Genomic DNA, 12,888 nt, shown 5'->3' on the forward strand with positions numbered 1-12,888 from the left:
GGTAGAGGCCTCTCCCCCTCCCCCTGGCCCTCAGGCTGCAGGCCGACTGTCCAGCAGCACCCATTTTCTTCTGCATGCCTTCCCAGTTTTTTCAAAGCATATAAATGCTCCTATGTGTAAGTGTGGATAATGAATTGCACGTGCACGTGTAACTGTATATGTATGTATGCACTAGCCCTTGCAAAAGCACCAACCCCAGCTACACGTGCACGCCTGTAATCCCAGTGACTCAGGAGGGTGGGCAGGAGGAGCCCACGTTCGAGACCAGCCTCAGCAAAGGAGCAAGATCCTCAGCAACTTATCAAGATCCTGTCACAAAATAAAAATAAAAGGGCTGTGGACATGGCTTGGTGGTGGAGTGCCCCTGGGTTCAGACCCCTGTCCACACACAAAAGGTAGACTTGCTGCGGTTAGAATACTGAGAGCTTTTGCCAAATTACCAGTTTGCCAAAATGGCTTTACGCATTTCTCTTTCCACAAACAACCTGATGCTTTCAGCCAGGCGTGGTGGCGCGACCCGTGTAATCGGGAGGTGAAGGCAGGAGGATTGTGAGTTCAAAGCCAGCCTCAGCAGTGGTGAGGGGCTTAGCAACCCAGTGAGACCCCATCTCTAAATCAAATACAAAATAGGGCTGGGGATGGGGCTCAGTGGCTGAGTGCCCCTGAGTTCAATCCCCGGTACCCCCCCTCCAAAAAAAATACTACCCGGTAAGATTCCTTTTTAGGGATTTCCTGGCTATTTTCATTTAGCTATTTCCCAATCCCTTTTAGTGTTAACAGGTGAGGGGGAAGGCAGCCTGTCACACACCTTTCAAAAGAATTTAATCACATTATCATCCGAGCTATGGGAGGAAGGTCCTAGCAGTGGGAGAGGGGCTCTTGAGAAGATGACTTCTGAATTGTTGTACCACTGAGCCACACCCCCGCCCTGAGACATACGTGTCTTGATAAATGCACTTCTAAACAGTTGTTCTTTGTGTGACTCTTATGAATGGACTCTTTTCTTCCATTGTGTTCTCTAACTGGTTATGTTTGTTACGGGGATCTTTCTAAAAGACAAGTTCTGCTCAAATGCCCCAAGCCCTGCAGTGGCTTCCTGTTGCACTGGGGATACACCCACGCTTCCCAGGGGCTTGTGTGATCTGTGTCCTCCTCCCTCTTCCTGCACTGTTGGTGCTCCAGGTGCCCACACTCTCACCAGCAGGCCTGAGGATGCATCCTCTAGTTCTTAGCTTAAAGGAGACATCCCAGGGCTGGGTGTAGGGGTGCACACCTGTAATCCCAGCTGCCTGGGAGACTGAGGCAGGAGGATCACAAGTTCCAGGCCAGCTTCAGCAGTTTAGCATGACCCTGTCTCAAAATAAAAAACAAATAGGGCTGGAATGTAGCTCATGGTCGTGCAGCCCTGGGATCAATCCCCAGTACTGCCCCCTGCAAAAGAAGAGCCAGCCTCCCTCAGGGAGGTGGTCCCTTGGCTTCAGCTGGGGCTCCTGTTCCTTACTTTGATGCATGATTGTGTTTTTGTTTTTGAGGTGGGGTTTCACGGTATTGACCAGACTAGCCTTGAACACGTGGGCCCAGGTGATTCTCTTGCCTCAGCCCCCCGATTGACTGGGACTCCATGCATGTGCCACCAGGCTCAGCTCATACATGAGCATGTCATGAGCATTATTTTTGTGACTGTATTTCACACTGACGTTATCCCAGGAAGGCGCAGGGCTCTGCCTGTCTTTTTCACTGCTCTACCCCCAGCCCCTAAATGGTACCCCAGCAGGTGGTAGTTGCTGAGTACACCCAGGGCATGTTGGTGTCCAGACTTTGAGGCTGGAGCTTCCAGGCCTCAGGGACCGAGGACATGGAGACAGTTAAAAAGTCCTGTGGTGGGGTATTGAGGCCACCCAGCAGCTTCAACTTGCTTTTCCAAAGAGACTAAAGTCTTCTACAGATCAGAAGAAGCCACATGTAAGAGGCTGCATTAGACAAAAACCTGAAGACGTTCATTCAATGCGCTGTCGCGTAGCCATCAGCACTGATTTTCTGAAGGTTGTGTGGCAACATAGGCTATGACATGGAGTGAAGATTTGGGGTAGAAAAGTGCAGAATGGGGGCTGAAGTTGTGGCTCAGTGGTAGAGCACTCGGCTAACATATGTGAGGCCCTGGGTTCGATCCTCAGCACCACATAAAAATAAATAAATAAGATAAAGGTATCGTGTCCAACTACAACTAAAATATGAATATTAAAAAAAAAAGAAAAAAGTACAGAATGGTTACAGCCAGAAGATAAGCTATGGGAGCACTGTGATTTTTATTTTTATCCTGGCTGATGCTTGGGACACATTGGTGCTCTGTAAATACTTCATTGAGTGAATGAACTGGGGATGAAACATTGGAAACTCAAGTAGCATCAATATTATTAAGGTGATGTTATTATTTTTTATTTCTGTATGTTATATCTTTTTTTTTGGGGGGGTACCAGGTATTGAACCTAGGGGCATTTAACCACTGAGCCACATCCCCAGCCCTGTGTGTTATATTTTCCAAGGTGTCTTTAAGGGTTTTAGTAACTTCTAGAAAGAAATCAAAAAATTTCCCCCGAGTTTTTTTCAAGCATTCCTGTGAGTCACTTCGCAGAATGGCCACCAGAGGGCAGGGCAGCCCTACTGTCAGAGAGGGTAGCCACCAGACCACGTTGTAAATGAGGTTTCAAGTAATGCAGAGGTTTCCTTAGAGGGCACAGAGCCACCTCCCTGGGGACCTTCATGATGGGCCAGAGCATCTCTTCCTGGCTCTGTGTGAAGAACGCAACCTCTCTGAAGCCACCATTCCGTGAGTGCTTTGGCCCTTCCCAGTGCTCTCCCTGGGATCCTCAGTGACCAGGACAGGGTTCCTACCCTCAGGGAGCTTGTCCCAGGCTGGCTAACCTGGGGCAGCAAGACACCCTGTCATCGTGAACCTCACAGTTAGGGTGTGGTGGCAGGATGGTAATGTGGAGGTGGTGACAAAGGTCGCGAGAACCAAGCAGGATTCGTGATAGGCAGGGAGGGCTGCTTCTATAAAGTAGTCCGGGAATTTTTTGGCGGTGCTGGGCATTGAACCCAGGGCCTTGTGCATGCGAGGCAAGCACTCTACCACCTGAGCTACACCCCCAGCCCAAGTCAGGGAAATTGTCTCTGATGAGACCTCAATGAAGTGAGGGGATAAGGTAGAGGGGACAGGATGTGCAAAGGCCTGGTGGCAGCAGAGTGCTTATGTGGGGTTGCAGTGCGGACCCTTTTAGGTGTGTGAGACCCACAGGTCCCTGTGGCCCATTGACACTTTGCCTTCTGCTCCTTTTTGCTTGAGATGAGTGACTGTGTTGACAGAGACCACAGAGGTACAAGGTGGTGGTAGGGAGAGAGGATGGTGGTGGCTTAGCACCCAGGACACTCAGAAAATGCGTACTGAATTGAACTGATCTGCTTTGGTCAAAGCTGTCTCGGAATCCCAACCTCCCGGCTCCTTCCAGGGAATGGAGAAACCCCCACAGGAAAGGGGTCTCGATTTCGGTGGCTGCGATTTAAAAAAGACTTGATTCCTTATCCGGGGACCACAGGGCTATAAAGCAGAGGGGGCAGGAGAGAAATGCCTGGCCAGACCCTGAGTTCAGGAGACGCCTGAACCAGGCAGGTGAAGGGACTCACCCAAGGTCACACAGCAGCTTCGTGGCCACCTGGGTTCTAGAAGGAGAGCTCTTCCTTCCTCTGCTCGCCACTGTTTCTCTCCTGCTGTCGTCCAGGGTCTCTCGTGGACCTGCCTGCTCCTACGACATGGATGGCCTCCCCCCGGGGCTCTGCTCTGGTAGAATGTGCTGTGTCCATCAGCTCAGCCAGGTCACGCCCAGTAACCCGCACCCTGCCCCGTTGGCCCAGGACCCTGGGCCAGCTCTGGTTTTCCTCCACGTGGCAGTTTCCAGGTCCTCCCACTTACAACCCAGGGCAGAGGTGGATCTTGTCTGTGATGAACTTTCACGGGGTGTGAGCGGGGGTGGGGGGGACACGCAGCATCTATCAGAATTACAGTCCCCTGCCCTCTGACCCAGAAGTTCCACCTCGAGGCCACGTCCCCTAGCCGTGCAGGGAGATTCATGTTGGAAATAGCACTGTCGGCAGGGACTCCTGTGGCCCGTGGTGACACCCTTCCAAATTCCGGTTCTTCCTGATCTCTCCTCTTCCACCTCCACAGGTGACCCTCTTCTGCCACCAGGCTCTAAACCTGAGAGTCTTTGGGATTCTGCTGATTTTCTCGCTGTGCGGGCTGTCTGCGTGGGACTCTCCCTTCTCAGGGTTGTCAGTGCCATCTCTATGCTGACTCTCCACGGTCAAGTTCCCAGTGCCTCCAGTTTCAAATGGCCAACCACCTTTTTTTAAAATTTATTGAGATAGAATTCATCTATCAAAAACTTCGCCTGTCAAGATTTTGAAGTGTATATTTCAGTGGTTTTTAGTTCATTCACATGGTTGTGCAAACATTACCGTTATATAACCCCAGAACAAAAAAAAAGTGGTCATTCATTTCCCTTGTCCCTAGCCCATGGCACTAGTCTGCTTTATTTATTTTTTTATTTGGTACTGGGGATTGAACTTGGGGCTGCCTAAGCACTGAGCCACATCCCCAGCCCTTTTTAATATTTACAGACAGTGTCTTGCTGAGTTGCTTAGGGCCTCACTAAGTTGCTGAGGCAGGCTTTGAATGTGTGATCCTCCTGCCTCAGCCTCCTGAGCTGCTGGGATTACAGACATGAGCCACCATGCCCAGCACTAGTCTGCTTTTTGTTTTAGGATTTGCTTATTCCCGACATTTCCTATAAATGAAATCATACACTGTGTAGCCTTTGAGTCTGTTTTTTTTGTTTTGTTTTAGTTTTTTGGTACTGCGAATTGAACTCAGGGGTGCTTAACCACTGAGCCACATCCCCAGCCTTTTTTTTTTTTTAATTTTTTTTATTCAGAGACAGATTCTCACTGAGTTGCAAGTGCCTCGCTAAGTTGCTGAGGCTGGATTTGAACTCGCCATCTTCTTATCTCAGCTTCCCAAGTGGCTGGAATTACAGGTATGTGCCACCATGCCTGGCCTGGGTCTGTTCTTTCATTTAGGGAATAGACTTGTAGTTCATTTATGTTGTAGGATGTATCAGTATTTCATTCTTTTTGCATCTGAATAAAATTTAATTGCATACCGTATTTTTTGCATTCATTCAAGTTGTTCCTGCTCTTTGGCTACGATGAATAGCCTTGCTATGAACATCCAAGTACACGTTTTCCTGTGAACGTATTCTCAGTCCTCTTGGTTGCTCCTTGGGAGGATAATTGATGGCTCCTATGGTAACTCACTTTTTGAGGAATTGCCAAGCTGTTCACGCCAGCAGCCCCACTGTTCTGCATGCTCCTCAGTCGTGCATGAAGTTCCAGCTTCTCAAGAGGTTCCAGAAGACTCACACGGGTCAAGAGCTGAACACTTTTCCATCTGGGGAATCAGCACATGAAGGTTCAAGCTAGAAACCTGGGGCCATTCCTCAAACCTACACTCCCGACCTCTCTGCACCTAGCAGCAGGTGCTCTCTCTTCTGCTTCCTAAGTGAACCTGGGATCTATGGGAGCTTTTCTCCATTGTCAAAACGACTCACTGGGTCTAGCTTAGCCTCCTGTCGGGTGCTCACTCCTGAGCTGACTTCTTCCCATCTGCTCCACAGTGGAGTTATCTCTTTTCTTTCTTTTTTTAATACTAGGGATTGAACCCAGGGGTACTTGACCACTGAGCTACAGCCCCAGCCCTTTTTATTTTTTATTTTGAGACAGAATCTAAGTCACCCAGGCTGGCCTCAAACTTACAGTTCTCTTGCCTCAGCCTCCCGAGTCTCTGGATTATAGACATATGCCGTTTAACTTTTTGAAGAATTGCCAAACTGTTTGCCAAAATGATATCATTTTACATTCCAGTCAGTAGCAATATTTCCTTTTAAGAGCACATAAATTAAGTAGTAAGATATTGTTTACTATCTTGAAATGATCAAGATCAATAATATAACTTTTTTTGAAGTGAACCCAGGGATGCCTTGTCCCTGAGCCACATCTCCAGCTCTTTTTATTTTTTATTTTGAGACAGAGTCTTCCTAAGTTGCTTAGGGTCTTTCTAAGTTGCTGAGGCTGGCTTTGAACCTGTGATCCTCCTGCCTCATCCTTCCGAGTTGCTGAGATTACAGGCATGAGCCATGGTGCCTGGAAACAGACTTATTTCTTAAATATAAATCAAGACGATATTATGGATCTCTTATCCAAGCTTCCCCAGCTTCATCTCCTACCTCTCTCCCTTGACAGCCACGCAAATCTCGCTGTTCCTCCATCCACTGGGGTCACCCCTACCTTGGGGCCTTTGCACTTCCTGTTTCCTCTGCTTGGAATGCTCTTGTCCCAGATACATACACGACTCTCTCCTTTTTCATGTCTTTACTCAAATGTCACTTGCTCAGTGATGCCATCTCTGGTCCAGCTATCTAAAATGACATTATCCTTCTCTCTCTCTCTCTCTCTCTCTCTCTCTCTCTCTTTAATTTGTTTTCCCATTGACTTACCACTCTGTAACATAGTGTGGATTTTACTTATTTATTTCCTCCCCTTCTAGAATATAAACTCCACTTTTTGGCTCTTTTACTTCTCTGTCCCTAGTGCCTAGGATAGAGCCTGGCAACAGAACAGCTCAGGAAATACGGGTGGAATGGATGAAAAGCACCAGTTCTGCTGATGGTCTCTTTCCCCTCCTCAGTCCTCTTCCTGGGAGGTGAGTGATTTCATCCTTTCTTCTTCTTTTTTTTTTTTTAAAGAGAGAGTGAGAGAGAGAGAGAATTTTTAATATTTATTTTTTAGTTCTTGGCGGACACAACATCTTTGTTGGTATGTGGTGCTGAGGATCGAACCCGGGTTGCACGCATGTCAGGCGAGCGCGCTACCGCTTGAGCCACATCCCCAGCCCATCATCCTTTCTTCTTTTTGTTGAACTCAGTGTTACTAAATAACGTGCCAAGGCCGCCAGTTTTGATTTATCCATTTTAGACATTGACTGACTTTCTCTGATCCTTCTTCCCTCTCTCTGTCATTCCCAGGCTGGTATTTTACATTCAGTTAAATCCTCGGGGCTGTGTAAATATTGTTCAGTGCAAAGATGTACTTGTCCTCTGTATTTCCTTCCCTTCTCAGCCATTTTCTCTTCCTAGAGCTTCTAATTGCTTGTTTCATTCTCTGCCATGGTTATTATTATTATTATCATAATTTGGATAATTTTCCAATGTTGCACCATATTAGAGATTCTTAGGATCTCCCCCCACCATGATACTTATTGCAATTTGTAATTATGTATTTGTTTGGCTGTTTACTTTCTTAAATATCTCTTTCCTTCACTGGAACCAGAACTTTTAGACAAAGCCTGCTGTTTCTCAGAGCATCCCTGGCACCTGGCACTTGGCACCTGCTCCATTCCTGGCACCTGGTGGGTCCTCAACACTTGTTTCTGGAATAAATGAAGAACAAAAAACATATATGACCACTAGTTACTGGTCAGTTGGACAATCTGTAAATATCTCTGTAATGGACCAGCACTCAGCATTTAGAAACTGCCAGAACCAAGGCTGGATGCTTCTGGATCATCACGGTTTTGGTTACTGTTGCTGCCAATGCCCCCAAACTTAGTGGCTTCATATTGATTGCATTATGTTCAAGGATTCCAGGAATTTACCTTCACATTTCATTGTTCTTTAAAAAATTACTTTGTTTTTTATACAAGATCAAAATATGCTTGTCATAGAAAAGTCAGAAAATATCGGCAGAAAGAATGAACAGAAGAGACTCCACAATCTCACTCATTCTAGCAGGAAGCACTGGTCAGTGCTTATCTCAGTGTGTGCTTTCCAAACCCTGTGAGTTTGATTTTCAGGTAAACTCTTCCAGGCTCACACCAATGCTTATACAATTCCATGGCGTGACTCGTATTTTCTACTGACCACCACACTGTTGCAGGCAAAGCCATTCATTAGTACAAGAGCTCAGTACTGTTCTCTCCCTCTCTCCGCCGCACCTTCTCTGTACCAGGAATGATCCCAGGGGTGCTTAACCACTGAACCCAAGCCCTTTTTATTTGTTATTTAGAGACAGGATCTTGCTGAGTTGCTTAGTACCTTGCTTGCTTTTGCTGAGGCTGGCTTTGAACTCTCAATCCTCCTGCCTCAGCCTCCTGAGCCCCTGGGATTACAGGTGTGCCTCCCTTGCCTGGCTCTGCACCTTCTCTAACAGTGCTGCTTAACAGTGCTTTCCCCTCTGTCCACTCGTCCTTCCTTCCTTCTTTGAAGAAATGCCTTTCAGCTGCCACTCACACTACCAGCTGACCAGACACACTCTGTGATCATGGGGCTCCCAGTCACAGAAGGGAGCACTGGGATTGGTTACACCAGTCTCCTGGTGGTGGATATTTATGTTTCTATTTTTCCCATCACAAATGCAAACAGCCTTCTAAATTCGTCCTGAAGCACCTTTTCCAGTGCTTTCTTAATACCAAGTGTTGGAAAGGGCCACCTGGAGTGATGGGCGCATACCTTGAAGGTGTGGATGTATAAATCCAGATTGCTCCCGGCCAAGCCGATTCCATTTAAATTCCCTGAGCTACAGACAAGACCATGGAGACCATTGTCCATTTGTCTCTCCCCTGGTCCTGGGCCCTGGCATACTCCCCACTCTGGGATGTGAACGGTGGAAAATGATCATCTAGGTGTCGACTTATTTCCTGTTGTGTCTTGTTGGTTTCTTTCTTTCTGGTGCTGGGGACTGAACCCAGGCTTCTGTGCGTGCTCAGCAGGTACTCTACCACCGAGCTACACTCCAGCGCTTTCTAAATTTTATTTTGAGACAAGATCTCCCTATATGGCCTTGAACTTGTGTCTTCCTGCCTCAGCCTCCCCAGGAGCTGGGATTACAGGCGTGGGCCACTGCACCTGGCTTCCTTTGCGTCTTGCGTGGCCGGAACTCCTGAAGCATTGCCCGGGTGGTGGGTGCGCCTGGCTCTGCTCTTTGCCTCTGGTGTGCTTCTTGGTGCATGCTGGTACTCTGGCCTCCCTAGCACGCAGACATCTGACTTGTTAGGGAACAGAGACTGCTTTCAAGCTGGCTCTTGGCACACAGCATTGCCCTTTGCCTCCCAGCAGAGGGACCTAATTCAGTCTAGGGAGGGCTTTGGGTGCCCATGTTGGCAGCACCCCCTCATCCATCATTCTGGGGGTGCTGGGTAAGAGAATCCCTGCTTCATACTCAGGCTTGTCTCAGGATTCAGGGGCCACGTGTGTCCTTGCCCTTCTCTGGATATGGAGGGCACGCCTTGCCCACCACGGTGAGCCTTGGCACCTGGACTCTGTCGTTTCAGATGGCGGGGGGAGTCCAGGTAAGCTGAGTGGGCAAGGAGGAGGGTCAGTTGTGGAGGAGAGAGCCCAGGTCCCCCGAGAACTTTTGGAAGGTGGCCCAGCTCCCTCCTGGCTTCTCCACCCCCATGCCCTCTCCATCCCATTACCCGGCTGCTCGTCCTCAGAGGCTAAAACATCCGCAGGGCCTCGGTCTCTGGGCTCCGGGGCCTTTGTTTGCATCCACTTCACCGGAGTGCGGCGGGCTGAAGGCCACAGCACAATGGCAAATGGCCCTCCTGCCCGGCTGCCCGGTGCTGCCCTGAAAGCCTGGCCCCTCCCGAGCCAGGCCCACAGCTCCATCAGCCCGGGACCGCCACCCACGTCCCCTCTCAGACCCTCAAGCCTTTTAAAAGCAGAGCGAGATGGAGATGTGACTGCCCTTTGTGTGGCTCCGTGCCGGCCTCCCTGCGCTTTGCCAGGGCAACAGGGGGCCCGGCTCCCAGCCTCTCCCCCGGCTTCAGCTGAAAAGGCAGAGCCCCTGGCGACCGGCTTCCTCTCCATGACCGTCTTGGGGACGGAGGCCAGACCACAACCTTCCAGGGCCTGGTCACCACAGACTGGAGTCTGGGTGGGGCTGGGGGCCAGACGGTGGGCAAAGCTGCTCTCCCAGGAGGAGCCGCGGGCTCTGGAGGGCAGCCTGGCAGGAGCCAGGCCCTTCCCAGCCAGTCCCCTCTCCATTCCCGGGGACAGCTGCCCACCCCATGGCCCTGGCTGTGGTGGAATTCGCCTCTCCTAGGGCTTCTGTAAATGAACCTACAGGCTGGTCCCTTCTCACCCCCTGCACTCAGTATAGCGCTGGGCATTGACCCAGGGCCTTGCACATGCCAGGCAAGTGCTCTAACCTTTACCATGGTTTGGGGGTTCATCCATGCTGTTGCGTGTATCAGTAGAGTGTTTTGGTGCTTGGGATTGAACCCAAGGCACTTAACCACTGAGCCATATCCGCAGCCCTTTTTTTTTTTTTTTTCATTTTTTGTTTTTTTAGTTGTAGACAGGCACAATACCTTTATTTATTTTTTTATTTTATTTTTTTACAATACCTTTATTTTACTTATTTATTTTTATGTGGTGCTGAGGATCGAACCCAGGGCCTCAGACATGCAAGGCAAGCACTCTACCACTGAGCTACAACCCTAGCACCCCCTTTTTTTGGTACCAGGGATTGAATTCAGGGGTACTTAACCTCTGAATTCAGGGGTACTTAACCTATTTCGTATGTTATTAAGAGACAAGTTCTCTCTGACTTGCTTAGCGCCTCTCCATTGCTGAGGCTGGCTTTGAACATGTGATTCTCCCGCCTCAGTTTCCAGAGCCTCTGGGATTATAGGCATGCACCACCGTGCCCAGCCCCAGCCCCTCTTTCTTTTTATTTTTTATTTTGAGACACATCTCACTAAGTTGGGGCCTTGCTAAATTGCTGAGGCTGGCCTCGAACTTGTCATCTTCCTGCCTTAGCCTCCTGAGCCACTGGGATTACAGGCATGCACCATCACGCCAGGTTTGATGGACACTGAATGTGTTTCCGGTTCATGACTATTAAGAATAAATCTCTATGAAAAAGTCCTGTAAAAGGCTTTTGTGGACACAGGGCTTTGATTTCTCTTGGATAAATGCCTAGGAATAGAATGACCATGTCATGTGATAAGAGTATGTTTAAATGTTTAAGGACTGCCGAACCGTTTTCCACAGTGCCGTTTAACATTTCCACCAGCAGGATATGAGGCTTTCAATTTTCCCACATCCTTACCAGCTCTTGATGTCTTCTGTTTTTTGTTGTTTGTTATTATTTAAATCTCCTCATCCAGTGAGGGTGAAGTGGGATCTCATGGTGGTTCTGATTTGCATTCGCCTAATGATGTGGAACATCTCTTGTGCCTGTTGATCAGTTTTCCATCTTCTTTGGAGAAATGTCTGTGCAGAGCCTTTGCCTATGTTTTAATCAGGTTATTTGGTTTTTAAAATTTTTTTTTAAATTTTAATTTGTTATATATGATAACAGAATGCATTACAATTTATATTACACACATAGAGCACAATTTTTTGTATCTCTGGTTGTACACAAAGTAGAGTCACATCCTGTCTTTATACATGTACTTAGGGTAATGATGACCACTGCATTCTACTGTCTTTTCGACCCTTATCTCCCCTCCCTTCCCCTCCCTCCTCTTTCCCCCTTTGCCCTATCTAGAGTTCACTTAATCCTCCCATCCCCATCTCCCACATCATATTATGAATCAGCATCCTTAAATCAGAGAAATCATTCAGCATTTTGGTTATTTGGGATTGGCTAACTTCACTTAGCATTATATTCTCCAACTCCATCTATTTACCTGCAAATGCCATGATTTTATTCTCTTTTAATACCACATTTTCTTTATCCATTAATCTACTGAAAGGCATCTAGGTTGGTTCCACAATTTAGCTATTGTGAATCGTGCTTCTATAAACATGGATGTGGCTGTGTCCCTGTAGTATGCTGATTTTAAGTCCTTTGGGTATAGACTGAGGAGTGGGATAGCTGGGTCAAAAGGTGGTTCCATTCCCAGTTTTCCAAGGAATCTCCACACTGCTTTCCATATTGGCTGCACCAATTTGCAATCCCACCAGCAATGTATGAGTGTGCCTTTTCCCCACATCCTCATCAACACTTATTGTTGTTTGTATTCTTAATAGCTGCCATTCTGACTGAAGTGAGATGAAATCTTACAGTAGTTTTGATTCGCATTTCTCTAATTGCTAGAGATGTTGAACATTTTTTCATATGTTTGTTGATAGATTGTATATCTTCTTCTGGGTTATTTGTTTTTTTTTGGTGTTAAGAGTTTTTGGTGTTAAAATTTTTGAGTTCTTTATATATTCTAGAGATTAGTGCTCTATCTGACATGTATGTGGTAAGAATTTGTTTCCAATTAGTAGGCTCTCTAATCCATTTTTTATTTTATTAGAGAAAGTTCTTGCTGAATTGCTTAGGGCCTCACTAAGTTGCTGAGACTGGCTTTGAACTTGAGATCCTTCTGCCTCAGCCTTCTGAGCTTCTGGGATTATAGGTGTGTGCCACTGTGCCCGTCCAGGGTGTTGTTTGTCTTTTTATCCTTGAGTTGTATATTCTCCAGATTAAACTAGACTCTTACCAGATATATGATTCACAAATATTTCTCCCACCCTTTGCACTCTCTCTGCATTCAGGCCAACCGCGGGGCAGCTGGTGAGAGCAGACTCCATGAATGTGGCCCCCTGAAACCGGGTTCAGGCTTCTCTAAAGCTGTCAGCTGCACTTGGCCTGGTCCTCAGGGTTCTTGTGAAGTTAATCAAGTGACTAAAGGACATGACCAGGCCAGGCTGCTTCCTGGGCTGCCCTGCGGGATTGTGGGAGAATCCTCCAGGGATCATGTTTTCTGGCTCTCTCCACTTT

The 12,888-nt window shown here is 47.7% G+C and overlaps 1 non-coding gene across 1 annotated transcript; it reads right to left on the reverse strand.

Annotated features, from left to right (window-relative positions):
* Positions 1–3,075: 3,075 nt before the first annotated feature.
* On the reverse strand, positions 3,076–3,148 carry Trnaa-cgc (transfer RNA alanine (anticodon CGC)). The gene has a single exon. It is a non-coding gene; the product is annotated as a tRNA-Ala (tRNA).
* Between the last annotated feature and the right edge of the window lie 9,740 nt (positions 3,149–12,888).

This window comes from Ictidomys tridecemlineatus, chromosome 12 (assembly GCF_052094955.1).
Source record: "Ictidomys tridecemlineatus isolate mIctTri1 chromosome 12, mIctTri1.hap1, whole genome shotgun sequence".
Classification (NCBI taxonomy): Eukaryota; Metazoa; Chordata; class Mammalia; order Rodentia; family Sciuridae; genus Ictidomys; species Ictidomys tridecemlineatus.